The 14,712-nt window shown below is 38.9% G+C and overlaps 1 pseudogene; it reads left to right on the forward strand.

The window, feature by feature from the left end:
- Positions 1-8,555: 8,555 nt before the first annotated feature.
- Positions 8,556-11,138, forward strand: LOC135272060 (transcription initiation factor TFIID subunit 9-like; annotated as a pseudogene).
- Positions 11,139-14,712: the final 3,574 nt, after the last annotated feature.

Consider the following 14,712-nt stretch of genomic DNA (forward strand, 5'->3'; position numbering starts at 1 on the left):
AAGAAGCACAACACATCTTGTTCCACCAGATCATAAGAGCTCAAAGAATGTAGATGTGTCAAAAGGACACAGAATCAGCTTGAGGTGTTCTCCCTGGCCAAACCTAAGACAATTTGGGTATCAAAATAAATGGTGTTAGCAGATTATATCACATTATGTGAAATAGGAATCCATCAATCCACATGGCTGTCATACAAATGTGGTAAGAGAAATTCCTTCTCTGAAGTTGAATGCCCACTAATAAATGTTGGTGGGATGATGGAATTAGGATATCACCATCTGCTGATCAGCATGGTAAAAGAAATTCAGGCAAGAAATATCAGTGCGAACACTCAGTGGGTAAGAGTTGGATAAGAAATGTGATATTTACCTTGTTACAAACTGTGTCTCAATAAAATATTATACATTACATGGAACAAAGAATTTATAGTGAAGAAGCTCAGCAAATACTAGCTTACCCTAATGTCCAAAATTAATGTCACCAGTAACAGGAAATAAGATCGGGGTCATGTGGTGCAGCAAAGAGAGAACATCAGTTCTGTGACGGTCCCAACAAAATGCATGACCTGAATCTAATCACAAGGAAACATCGGACAAACCAAAATTAGGATATTCTGCAGGACAACCAGCCTGTAACCTTCAAATATACAAAGTCCACAAAGATCAGGAAATGACTATATTTTTTGAATTGAAGGAAACTAAAGAAATCTGACAAGTAAGTGTAATATGTGATCCCAAAGGATGTTGTTGGAACAGTTGGTGAAACTTGGTTGGAATCTCTGGGTGAACATAGATAGGCATTCTTTAAAGTGTGCTTGCAACTTTTTTGTAAATTAATTGTTTTTAATGTACAAAACTCTTAACACCCTTTAAAAAGCCCTCCCTAACTTCCTCAGATTGGACCACTCCTCAGGTTTGCCTGTGTTATATGTTCCCTTGCAAACTGTCCCTGTGTGATCAAAACAAAACCAACCTTATAATACTGTATCAGATCAGCAGTACTGTATAGTAAAAGTGGTCAAAGTGATGCTAGACAGATGGAATATGCATTGTTGTTGCCTAGTTTGATGGCTAAAAGTGAAGTTACACCAGATAATTTACCTCCCTGCAATCTCTCCACTTGTGACACTGTCTCTGATGCTGCCAGCATCACGGAGGAGGGGTTAGAAAGCTGGCATGAAGAGGGCTACAACGATGAGTGGAAGCAATGATGATTCCACACTCACAAAGGTCGCTAAGGAAAAAGGAAATAGCATACTAGGTGCATAGTGTATGACCCATCCTTAACCCAAGATAGAATCACAGGGTAAGATTATGCTAGCATTGGTTGCAAAAATTCCCGTATAATACCTTCCTTCTGCTTATTTTGGGGCCAAATTTATAAAAGAAAGGGTGAATTAAAAATAACCCAAGTTTTTCCCTAATACCCACGTCTTCTTGTTTGTGTAGGCGACAAACAGGAAGATGTGCTTATTTCAAATAAGCACTGACAGGCAAGATGCAATGTATATAATGTGCACTGAGTATAATTGATGTCGTTTCTTATCTACTTTTAGAATACATTTCTACTGAAAAGGTTCATAAAGACTCCAAACTTTCCCAGCTTTCATTATAAGCTATCACGTGCCACGAGACAAATTTGTTATATTTGTTAGGTGATAGATACATGGAGATAATACCTCATTCATATGAAGATGGTGTTCTCAACTCCGCACAGAGGCTGTGCACTGAAACCATGATTTTTGGTCCTTTCTTGGAGACATACTCAATCTTATTTAATATCTGGTACTTGTCATATTTGTTTACTTGCTTTCCAGTGGAAGAGTGAATTCAAAGCAGGAAAGTCGAATGGGTAGCCGGGGTGTGGTCAGGAATGTCTGAGCCAGGCGCAATGACAGAAGTGACCACTGGGTGGAGGAAAAGCTAACATCCAAGCTAGAATTTCATTACAATACAAGGCAATCATAAATATTAACACAAACAAAAAGAAAGCGTGATTCCAAAACAGGCTAATGATTATCTACATTCTTTGCTTGAGAAGACAGGGGAATGGCTACTACATTAAGAAAAAGTTTACATAGGATTATTTAAAGAGAAGGCTAGTTACATGATTCTCTTATATAAACTACTTCCCCCCAATCATATTAGATGTGTAAAGTTTTACAAGCACAGATCCAAACACTGAAGAGTGAGGTACCACATTATAACAATGATGAGCAAAGTTCTGAGAAAAAAGGGCCATAAGTAAGATGGAAATAAAAGGACTGATCACAAGTGGTTCCGTAATAAAGTCTTTTGTGCTTTTCAAAGCGCAAAGCAGGTGTGAATAGACATTTCTTTCCATGTACTTTGTTCATTCAACTATTAAATATTCCTTGAGAGCCTACTGTGTGCCATACACAGATCTTCATACAGGGGATGCAGCAGTGAAGAAAACCAACCAAACTCTCAGTCCTCCTGCAGCATATAATCTGCAGGAGATGCAGGGAAAAGCTTTATCACACCTAAAGGGTTCTATAGCTAGGAGAAATTTGGGTCAGATAAATAACAATTAACCGAAGAATTTATTAAAATTGCTCCCCTAATATTTATTTTAACAGCTAACACTCTGCAGACAAAAATTTCAAATGCACATTTCTTAAAGTATCTATTGTTCATTTTTAAATAGGACTTTTTGCTATTTTCTTTCATGGTTTTTTGCTAAATATACTAAAAAACTGAGTGTCCTTTAAAGTCTGATTGTATCTTCAAACTCATGACTACTTGTATCTTTGCAGTAATGTGGCTGCACTTGTATAATTGTAATACGTTTCAAATAGTTTGAGAGCAATTGGATTTGCACAGAGTTCATCTCTGTAGTGCATTTTCAACATATTATTTTGAAAATTATATTTTACTTCTGAAAGAAAGGCAACCACTAATGGAAAAATGGCCACAATGTAATGTTGTTAACAGCTCAGTAGAGGGTGCTGTGACTTAAAGATGAAGAACGGCTTTGGGCTAGATTATAAAAGCTGAAAGGTGAGTGCAGGCAGGAGGGGTAAGAGGAAAGAAAAGATAGGTGGATCTTTATTTACTTTTTAAGTCATCATTACAGTTATAGATCCTTGAAATACACCAACAAACGATACAGAACTAAAATGTTAGATTTAAAACCTGAATATAACACTTTTTTTTGTTTTAAAAAATTCTCTGTCCATATTCACTCACTGTGTACTACAATATATCTAAAATAAACCAACAAAAGAAATGTAATACATTTATATTTTAAAACTATATTATATATTGCAAATACATCAGCATCCTTCCACCAATAATAAAATTAAAGATTCATATTGAGTCAGGACTTTGATAAGCCCTGTGAATGATTTATCCATGACTCAGTCATCTATTTAAGCCTGAAGTATATAATGCAACTTTATGCTGCAAAAATGGCATGAGATGGTTAAAGTTTATTTTATTTTATAGAGACAGGGTTTCCCAGGTTGGAGTGCAATGGTATAACCATGGCTCACGGCAACCTCAAACTCCTGGGCTCAAGTGACCCTCCTGCCTCAGCCTCCTGGGTGTCTAGGACTACGAACATGCACCACTATGCTCACGTAATTTTTAATTTTTTTCTAAACACTGGGTCTCACTATTTTGCCCTGTCCGGTCTCAAACTCCTGGGTTCAAGTGATTCTCTTCCCTTGGCTTTCCAAACTGCTTAGATTACAGGCATGAGCCACCATGCCTGGTCTTATTTTTCAATTGTGATAAAATGCACATAACATAACATTTCTTATCTTAACCATTTTTAAGTGTACAGTTCAGTGGCATTAAGTACATTCCCACTAGTGCAACCAAACTCCAGAGTTCTTCATGTTATGAACCTGAAGTTTTGTATCCATTAACACTAACTCCTTATTCCTCCCTCCTGGAAGCCCCTGGCGACCCCAGTCTACTCTATGAATTTGGCTACTCTAAGTACCTCACAGAAATAAGTCATAGAGTATTTGTCCTTTTGTGACCGGCTTATTTCATTCAGCAGAATGTCCTCAGGGTTCATTCATATTGTAATGTCAGAATTTCTTTCTTTTTCAAAGCTGAATAATATTCTATTGCATGTATACACCACATTTCTGATCCCCTCTTCATGACAGAAACAAACTTTGATGCAAGTCTCATGGGTTTTGAAGACACAGCAAATATAATTAAGAAATGTCAGCTAACAGTTCTCACAATAAGGTGAAAGAGAAGCTGCTGCCTTGGGCAAATTCCTCGCTCAGAGTTTGTTGAAACAAAGAGTATATGAATTTTTCTCTTGTACCAGATGTGAGCTGTGCAAGACAGTCAGGGTGGGGTTGTCTTCGACTTTTTTCTGAACGGGATGTCTGGAATGACACAGATTTCAGCAGGGGGAAAAAATGTAGAGGCCCCATCAGATGTCCAGGAACTGAAAAAGAAGGCGTAAGTGACCAGCCGGGGAGGAGAGTGCATGATACGCACGAAGAAATGACATGAGAGATCCATAGTAATGGGGTGGGTAGGGAGTCTCCAGATAACTCACAAAAATGACCCATTAACAGAAAGAGAGAGCTTTAAAAGATCTCAGGGCAGAGAACGCAGTGCTGCTCTCAACTGTACTCAAGAAAGAACCTGCTAACCGCCTGCTTCCTCTCCTCTCTACCCTGTTGTGACTCTGATGTGGTTAGCGACCTAGAGAAGGAAGAATCCTAGAAGGAGAAAAAAGAAAAAAGCAAACACGTCCACCTTCTCCACTGCAGGCTTTTGGTCTGCAGCTGGCCTGAGTGGAGCGAGAAGTTTTAGCTTTAAATTGAGGTTGAAGTTTTGATGACTACCCTCATATGAATTACTTTTTTGAAGAATCTTTCATTAACTGAAAGTGATAAGTTGTAGGAGTTGCCCTTTCATCTAGAGCAAGGGAAGAATTAATCCTACAGAATAAATTCAAAGTGACCCTGGCGAAGAGTTAAAATTGTCTCTAACTGAATCCCCCAAGTCATGCTTGTTACCATACTTAAAATATTCAGCTATAACTGTCTCCTAAACATAAAGATATTTAAGAGAAATGAATGAAGATAGCTGTTAAAGAAACATCCTAAATTCTACATGCCTAACATATTATTTCTTTTTTTTTTTTGAAAAAGGAAAGAGAAAAGAAAGAAAGAGAGAGAGAGAAAGAAAGAAAGAAAAATAGAATGAAAGAGAGAAAGAAAGAGGAAGAGAAAGAGGGAGAGAGAACGGGAATCTTGCTCTATTGCCCAGGCTAGAATGCAGTCTAGAAATGGGTATTGAAAACCTCTTTTATGCCGATAATTGTGCTTAACAATGGAGGCAAGAACGAATAAGGGAAGAAAATAACAAACAAACAGCCAACCAATATTTCATTTAAATCTATGAAATGCTATGCAATTGCTGAGGAGTGATTTACTTCCAATTATGTGGTCACTTTTAGAATAGGTGTGATGTGATACTGAGAAGAATGTATGTTTTGTGGATTTGGGGTGGAGAGTTCTGTAAATGTCTATTAGGTTTGCTTGTTCCAGGTCTGAGTTCAAGTCCTGGATATCCTTGTTAATTTTCTATCTCGTTGATCTGTCTAATGTTGACGATGTGGTGTTGAAGTCTCCCACTATTATTGTGTGGGAGTCTAAGTCTCTTTGTAAGTCATTAAGAACTTGCCTTATGTATCTGGGTGCTCCTGTATTAGGTGCATATATATTTAGGATCGTTAGCTCTTCTTGTTGCATTGATCCTTTTACCATTATGTAATGTCCTCCTTTGTCTCTTTTGGTCTTTGTTGCTTTAAAGTCTATTTTATCAGAGACGAGAATTGCAACTCCTGCTTTTTTTTCTCTCTCTCCATTTGGTTGGTAAATCTTCCTCCATCCCTTAGTTTTGAGTCTTTGTGTATCCTTGTGTGTGAGATGGATCTGGATGCAGCATACCGATGGGTTTTGGCTTTTTATCCAATTTGCCTGTGTCTTTTGATTGGGGCATTTAGTCCATTTAAATTTAGGATTAATATTGATATATGTGAGTTTAATACTGCCATTTAATGCTAGCTGGCTGTTTTGCCCATTAATTGATGTAGGTTCTTCATTATGGTGATGCTTACCAAAAGGTAAGTTTTTGGAATGGCTGATACTGGTTGTTCCTTTTTATGCCACTGTTTCAGCCGGCGCAGTGGGTCACCGTGAGGGAAATTACACAGATTCCGGCGCCCTTTCAACAGGCGACTGAATTGACCGTTCAACTAAAAAGAAAAAAAGGCTCTGAGACAGGGAGCCAGGTGATCAGGTTCAGCCGGTCCCACCCCCACAAAAAAACAGCAATTGGAAACGCTGAGGATTGAGAGTTTCACAGCAAGCACAGCTGAACCTGGGAAGGTCCAGCTCTGTGGGGGAGGGGTGTCCACTGAAGGAAAACTAAGAAACAGAACAAACTTCTTCACCAACAAGCTGGACGTCCACTCAGAGACCCAAGCTGAAAGTTAGCAATTACAAAGACGACAGGTGGATAAATCCACAAAGATGGGAAAAACCAGTGCAAAAAGGCTGAAAGCACCCAAAATCAGAACATATTATTTCTATTTAAGTCTTATAACAATCCAGCAAAGTTGGACTTAATACTTTTTGTACATAAGTGAAAACTGATTATCAGAGAGATTGAGTGACTTTCCCAAATGACAGAATCATGACTCATATCCATGTTTGTCTGGTTCCAATCACTTTGTCCTTTCTAAATATCATCTTAGTTCACATTTCCTTCTCTTAGACATCTTCAACTTCTAGCAAATTAACTAAAAATCTCTTAAGTTCCAGTTTCTTTAGGTACAAGACCAAATTAATAATCCCTGCTCTGCCTTCCTCCAAGGTATGTTGAGAGAATCATGAGATACATACTCTACACTTTAAAGCAGTATATTAACTCAAAAATATTAATATTGGAGGAAGAGAGCAATACTTTATTGTTCCCATTCTTCTGTAGAAAGAATTATACTGGAAATAATAATATTTGTTTGGGGACCATAAATCATAAATTGTTTAGAATACACTATCACACTAAATGCCATTATGTCTTCTCTTAAGAAACAATGTTTAAAAATAAGCATAAGTTGGCCAGATTTGATGGCGTATGCCTGGTAGTCCCAGCTACTCAGGAGGCTGAGGTGACAGGATCACTTGAGCCCAGGAGTTTGAGGCTGAGGTGAGTTATGATCTCACTTCTGCATTCTAGCCTGGGTGACAGAGTGAGACATCAACTCTAAAACAATATTTTTTTAAATTTTAAAAAAGGTATGTTGGTCTAAAAACATTAGCAGTGCTACCAAAAATAAAAGTAGAAAATGAAGACCATTGTTCTTCGTGTGTATCACTGAATCTGAAAAATTATTTGGATTATTAAATCATTACCAACCTAATTATGACTTGGCTACAGTAATCAAAATTGCACATGAATGAGTTGGAGTACTGGCTACCAACTGCACCTGTCAGAGTTTTATTTAGCCAAATTTATTTGTTAAACCTCAGAACTTCCTGCTACCCACAAAGCATCCTTCGCAAACTTCCTGGTAGCCTTTTGCGACCTGACAGGATGAGGCAATGAACAGCATTGTAAACAACACTTTTCTTGCATTGAAATATTACCATGCTCCCTCTACAAGAACAGAGGTTATTTGTGAAAGCAGTGGTGACTAGGAAAATCAACTATTATAAAATTAGTAAGTTTTAAAAAATAGATTAAAATACACCTATTTCATTCTAACATTTTTATTCTGATTACATGCTGTCTAAGGCAATTAATCTTAAGAAAAAAAGCTACATTAGTTAACTGGGTTATATTAGAATGATTTTTTCAGAAACCTTAAAATTATCTCCATACCAATCTCTTTTCTTTTTTTAAATTATCTTTGTAATTTCATTTCTGATTATGAAACTGGCACATATTTATCATATAGCGAATATAGGTGATCGCAGAGGAAAAAATACTCATGATTTTATGGTCCAGAGATTTAAGTGTATAAGTTGAGTATCCCTAATCTGAAAAGCTGAATCAAAAATGCTTCAAAATCTGAAACTTTTTGAGTGCCAATATGATGCCATAAGTGGAAGATGCAATGCACACAAACTTTGTTTCATGCACAAAATTATTTAAAATATTGCATAAAATTAGCTTCAGGCTGTGTGTATAAGGCATATATAAAACTTAAATGAATTCTGTGTTTAGACTTTGGTTCCACCCCTAAGATTATGTATATGCAAAGATAATTTAAATATATATATACACACACATATGTATATATTTAATTTAGATCTACAATTTATCTACCCATGTGTATATATATACAAATTAAAAATCACACATGTATATATATACACATGTGTGTCATAGTGGTAAAAATTTGAGTGTGGAGAAACACAGAACATGGCTGAGACCTGGTGGATCAGAACCCTGCTACTGGGGAATTGAAAGGCAGGGGCTTCACGGTGCAGAGGGCCAGAGGGGCCAATCTTCAAAGGGCAGAATTGCTGGGAGATGGGGAGGCCTGGTCAAAGGAAGGAGACTTGTGGTGAAGAGAATGAATGAAGTAACTGGTAGAAATTAAAGGTCCTGGTAGAACAAAATGGAATCCCAGTATGAGAACACACATGCCTGTTCCCCAAAGCCAAACAATATTTCCTAAAATCACAAGAAAAATACATTTTGGGCAAGTACCTTATCCAGTGATCCTATCTATGTATCAAGACAGTGGGGAAAGTTCATTAAGCACGCAAAACTCAGCGAGACCTGATTCCCTCATGAGGCCTCTGTTAAGGATAAATTCCACTCAGCAAGTGATGCTTCGGATACACTTTTGAACAGCATGTGCATCGATGTATTTAATTGTAGATCTAAACCAAAAACCAAGGTGGGGACAGGTGGGGCACAAAGGCTGTCACTTTATGTTTGGGTTGAAATAACAAATAAGAAATGGCAGGTAAAGAGGTTAGAGAAGAGGAAAATAATGTCTTTGATTGTCATAGTGGTACAATTTTGAAATTGAAAGATGTAATTTAAAACTCATAAACCAAATAGTAGAAGTGTATCAAGTTAAAAGGGGATTAGTGATGTCAAAAGCTTTTTAGTGCAATGTTAAACAGGAGCTATACAACCCTTCCTAAACAGCAAACAAAAGGCACACACATACACACAAATACAAAAAGAAAACATATAACATCAACAAAGAAATAGAGTAAATACAATCTACCACATATGGTAAATAGAGACTAAATATGGAAGAGCTTAGAATGTAAACAGGGAAATAAGAATGTTTTTGTTAATCTATATTCTTATCTGCCAAAACCAATCATAACAATAAAAGCTTAAAACACTGTATGTAAAAAATCCAGTAGTCCAGAGTGATAGACAAAAAAATTTTAATGAGATTCAAAACTTGACCATTTTAACTAATAAACTAAAATTAATTTTGGATAAAAGTTCAATTTGGGGCAGAGGATATTCTTTATCACAGCAGAATGCCAGCAAAAACAAATTAAAATTAATTCTGGTCCTCCCCGTAGCGCAAAGGGCGCTTGAGCGAGGTGATCGGAGCAGTCGCAGTGAGGACCATGTTGCTTCCGAACATCCTGCTCACCGGTACACCAGGGGTTGGAAAAACCACACTAGGCAAAGAACTTGCATCAAAATCCGGACTGAAATACATTAATGTGGGTGATTTAGCTCGAGAAGTCTGATCATCAGATATCATGGAGTCTGGCAAGATGGCTTCTCCCAAGAGCATGCCGAAAGATGCACAGATGATGGCACAAATCCTGAAGGATATGGGGATTACAGAATATGAGCCAAGAGTTATAAATCAGATGTTGGAGTTTGCCTTCCGATATGTGACCACAATTCTAGATGATGCAAAAATTGATTCAAGCCATGCTAAGAAAGCTACCGTTGATGCAGATGCTGTGCGATTGGCAATCCGGTGCCGCGCTGACCAGTCTTTCACCTCTCCTCCCCCAAGAAATTTGTATTAGATATCGCAAGGCAAAGAAATCAAACGCCTTTGCCATTAATCAAGCCATATTCAGGTCCTAGGTTGCCACCTGATAGGTATTGCTTAACAGCTCCAAACTATAGGCTGAAATCTTTACAGAAAAAGGCATCAACTTCTGCAGGAAGAATAACAGTCCCACGGTTAAGTGTTGGTTCGGTTACTAGCAGACCAAGTACTCCCACACTAGGCACACCAACCCCACAGACCATGTCTGTTTCAACTAAAGTGGGGACTCCCATGTCCCTCACGGGACAAAGGTTTACAGTACAGATGCCTACATCGCAGTCTCCAGCTGTAAAATCTTCAATTCCTGCAACTTCAGCAGTTCAGAATGTTCTCATTAATCCATCATTAATTGGGCCCAGAAACATTCTTATTACCACTAATATGGTGTCATCACAAAATACTGCCAATGAATCATCAAATGCATTGAAAAGAAAACATGAAGATGATGATGATGATGACGACCACGACTATGATAATTTGTAATCTAGCTTTGCTGCATGTAGCGTGTACTTCATCTTGAATTTATTGTACTGATATTAAACATGCATGCTGGATGTTTTCAAGTTGTGTTTTAGAAAACTTTAATAATATTTAATGAGTAAATACAATTACCATACTTTTCAATTTAAATGAAGGTTCAGCCTTAAAAGTGTAAGAAAAATAAAGTTGTCATTCAGTAATTGAGAAAATGAATAAATAAATAAATAAATAAAATTAATTCTGGACGAAAGTTAAAATTTGAGCAGGGAATATTTATTTTTTTTTCACAAAGCATGCCAGCAAGAACAAGTACATAGTAAAATTTTGAGATAGAAAATTTCCAATGTAAAAACAGAAATATATTAACTGACCCAGGCAGGGGTGATTAATTGATGATAAAATGCTCAGAGGGAGATTGTTAAAATACAGGATATTCAAGCTGTTTCAACCCACTTTCAAATTATAAATAAGGTGTCTTCATAAAAAGGTGAAGAGACATTTTGAGAGGCAGATTGTTAAAATGCAGGATATTCAAGCTGTTTCAACCCACTTTCAAATTATAAATAAGGTGTCTTCATAAAAAGGTGAAGAGACATTTTGAGAGGGAGATGGTTAAAATACAGGATATTCAAGCTGTTTCAACCCACTTTCAAATTATAAATAAGGTGTCTTCATAAAAAGGTGAAGAGATATTTTGAGAGGGAGATGGTTAAAATACAGGATATTCAAGCTGTTTCAACCCACTTTCAAATTATAAATAAGGTGTCTTCATAAAAAGGTGAAGAGATATTTTGAGAGGGAGATGGTTAAAATACAGGATATTCAAGCTGTTTCAACCCACTTTCAAATTATAAATAAGGTGTCTTCATAAAAAGGTGAAGAGACATTTTGAGAGGCAGATTGTTAAAATGCAGGATATTCAAGCTGTTTCAACCCACTTTCAAATTATAAATAAGGTGTCTTCATAAAAAGGTGAAGAGACATTTTGAGAGGGAGATGGTTAAAATACAGGATATTCAAGCTGTTTCAACCCACTTTCAAATTATAAATAAGGTGTCTTCATAAAAAGGTGAAGAGATATTTTGAGAGGGAGATGGTTAAAATACAGGATATTCAAGCTGTTTCAAACCACTTTCAAATTATAAATAAGGTGTCTTCATAAAAAGGTGAAGAGACATTTTGGGTTCCGCACTCTGAACTCATCTGAAAAGGTCCTCGTAATTCGGCCTAAACATTTTACAAGGAACACTGCAGAGTCATGCTCTGAGCTTCCTGTCTCAGCCCATCTGCAGGTAGAGAGGGGCCAGTGTCTTCATCATCCCCATTATTGTGATACTAGGACGTTCCCTTGGTTAAGGAGGGGGTCTATCAGCTCTGTCCCTTTTAAAGACAATAGACCCCCCTCCTTAAACAAGGGCCAGTTTCTTCATCCTCCCCATTATTGTGATACTAGAATGTTCCCTTGGTTAAGGAGGGGGTCTATCAGCTCTGTCCCTTTTAAAGACAATAGACCCCCTCCTTAACCAAGGGCGAGTGTCTTCATCCTCCCCATTATTGTGATACTAGAATGTTCCCTTGGTTAAGGAGGGGGTCTATCAGCTCCATCCCTTTTAAAGACAATAGACCCCCTCCTTAACCAAGGGAACGTCCTAGTATCACAATAATGGGGAGGATGAAGACACTGGCCCTTGGTTAAGGAGGGGGTCTACGGTCTTTAGAAGGGACGGAGCTGATAGAGCCCCTCCTTAACCAAGGGAACATTCTAGTATCACAATAATGGGGAGGATGAAGACACTGGCCCTTGGTTAAGGAGGCAGTCTATTGTCTTTAAAAGGGACGGAGCTGATAGAGCCCCTCCTTAACCAAGGGAACATCCTAGTATCACAATAATGGGGAGGTTGAAGACACTGGCCCTTCTCTGCCTGCAGATGGGCTGAGGCAGGAAGTTCACAGCATGACTGCAGTGTTCCAACAAGATGTCTCTTCACCTTTTTGTTGTGTTCTTTGCGGTGGCGTGGGTTGTTTGAAGCAGACAGGTCAGTTGTGCTGTTCAATGTTCTACATTCCGCAATAGCCCGAGGATTACCTCCTGTGAAATTAATTTTCAGCAAGAACATGTCATTGTTGGACTCTACCCTGGTAGAATGTTCTCTGCCTGCAGATGGGCTGAGGCAGGAAGTTCACAGCATGACTGTAGTGTTCCAACAAGATGTCTCTTCACCTTTTTGTTGTGTTGTTTGCGGTGGCGTGGGTTGTTTGAAGCAGACAGGTCAGTTGTGCTGTTCAATGTTCTACATTCCGCAATAGCCCGAGGATTACCTCCTGTGAAATTAATTTTCAGCAAGAACATGTCATTGTTGGACTCTACCCTGGTAGAATGTTCTCTGCCTGCAGATGGGCTGAGGCAGGAAGTTCACAGCATGACTGCAGTGTTCCAACAAGATGTCTCTTCACCTTTTTGTTGTGTTGTTTGCGGTGGCGTGGGTTGTTTGAAGCAGACAGGTCAGTTGTGCTGTTCAATGTTCTACATTCCGCAATAGCCCGAGGATTACCTCCTGTGAAATTAATTTTCAGCAAGAACATGTCATTGTTGGACTCTACCCTGGTAGAATGTTCTCTGCCTGCAGATGGGCTGAGGCAGGAAGTTCACAGCATGACTGCAGTGTTCCAACAAGATGTCTCTTCACCTTTTTGTTGTGTTCTTTGCGGTGGCGTGGGTTGTTTGAAGCAGACAGGTCAGTTGTGCTGTTCAATGTTCTACATTCCGCAATAGCCCGAGGATTACCTCCTGTGAAATTAATTTTCAGCAAGAACATGTCATTGTTGGACTCTACCCTGGTAGAATGTTCTCTGCCTGCAGATGGGCTGAGGCAGGAAGTTCACAGCATGACTGCAGTGTTCCAACAAGATGTCTCTTCACCTTTTTGTTGTGTTCTTTGCGGTGGCGTGGGTTGTTTGAAGCAGACAAGTCAGTTGTGCTGTTCAATGTTCTACATTCCGCAATAGCCCGAGGATTACCTCCTGTGAAATTAATTTTCAGCAAGAACATGTCATTGTTGGACTCTACCCTGGTAGAATGTTCTCTGCCTGCAGATGGGCTGAGGCAGGAAGTTCACAGCATGACTGTAGTGTTCCAACAAGATGTCTCTTCACCTTTTTGTTGTGTTCTTTGCGGTGGCGTGGGTTGTTTGAAGCAGACAGGTCAGTTGTGCTGTTCAATGTTCTACATTCCGCAATAGCCCGAGGATTACCTCCTGTGAAATTAATTTTCAGCAAGAACATGTCATTGTTGGACTCTACCCTGGTAGAATGTTCTCTGCCTGCAGATGGGCTGAGGCGGGAAGTTCACAGCATGACTGCAGTGTTCCAACAAGATGTCTCTTCACCTTTTTGTTGTGTTCTTTGCGGTGGCGTGGGTTGTTTGAAGCAGACAGGTCAGTTGTGCTGTTCAATGTTCTACATTCCGCAATAGCCCGAGGATTACCTCCTGTGAAATTAATTTTCAGCAAGAACATGTCATTGTTGGACTCTACCCTGGTAGAATGTTCTCTGCCTGCAGATGGGCTGAGGCAGGAAGTTCACAGCATGACTGCAGTGTTCCAACAAGATGTCTCTTCACCTTTTTGTTGTGTTCTTTGCGGTGGCGTGGGTTGTTTGAAGCAGACAGGTCAGTTGTGCTGTTCAATGTTCTACATTCCGCAATAGCCCGAGGATTACCTCCTGTGAAATTAATTTTCAGCAAGAACATGTCATTGTTGGACTCTACCCTGGTAGAATGTTCTCTGCCTGCAGATGGGCTGAGGCAGGAAGTTCACAGCATGACTGTAGTGTTCCAACAAGATGTCTCTTCACCTTTTTGTTGTGTTCTTTGCGGTGGCGTGGGTTGTTTGAAGCAGACAGGTCAGTTGTGCTGTTCAATGTTCTACATTCCGCAATAGCCCGAGGATTACCTCCTGTGAAATTAATTTTCAGCAAGAACATGTCATTGTTGGACTCTACCCTGGTAGAATGTTCTCTGCCTGCAGATGGGCTGAGGCGGGAAGTTCACAGCATGACTGCAGTGTTCCAACAAGATGTCTCTTCACCTTTTTGTTGTGTTCTTTGCGGTGGCGTGGGTTGTTTGAAGCAGACAGGTCAGTTGTGCTGTTCAATGTTCTACATTCCGCAATAGCCCG

Source organism: Aotus nancymaae, unplaced genomic scaffold, assembly GCF_030222135.1.
Source record: "Aotus nancymaae isolate 86718 unplaced genomic scaffold, 86718_ANA_hifiasm-v0.15.2.pri h1tg000103l, whole genome shotgun sequence".
Taxonomy (NCBI): domain Eukaryota; kingdom Metazoa; phylum Chordata; class Mammalia; order Primates; family Aotidae; genus Aotus; species Aotus nancymaae.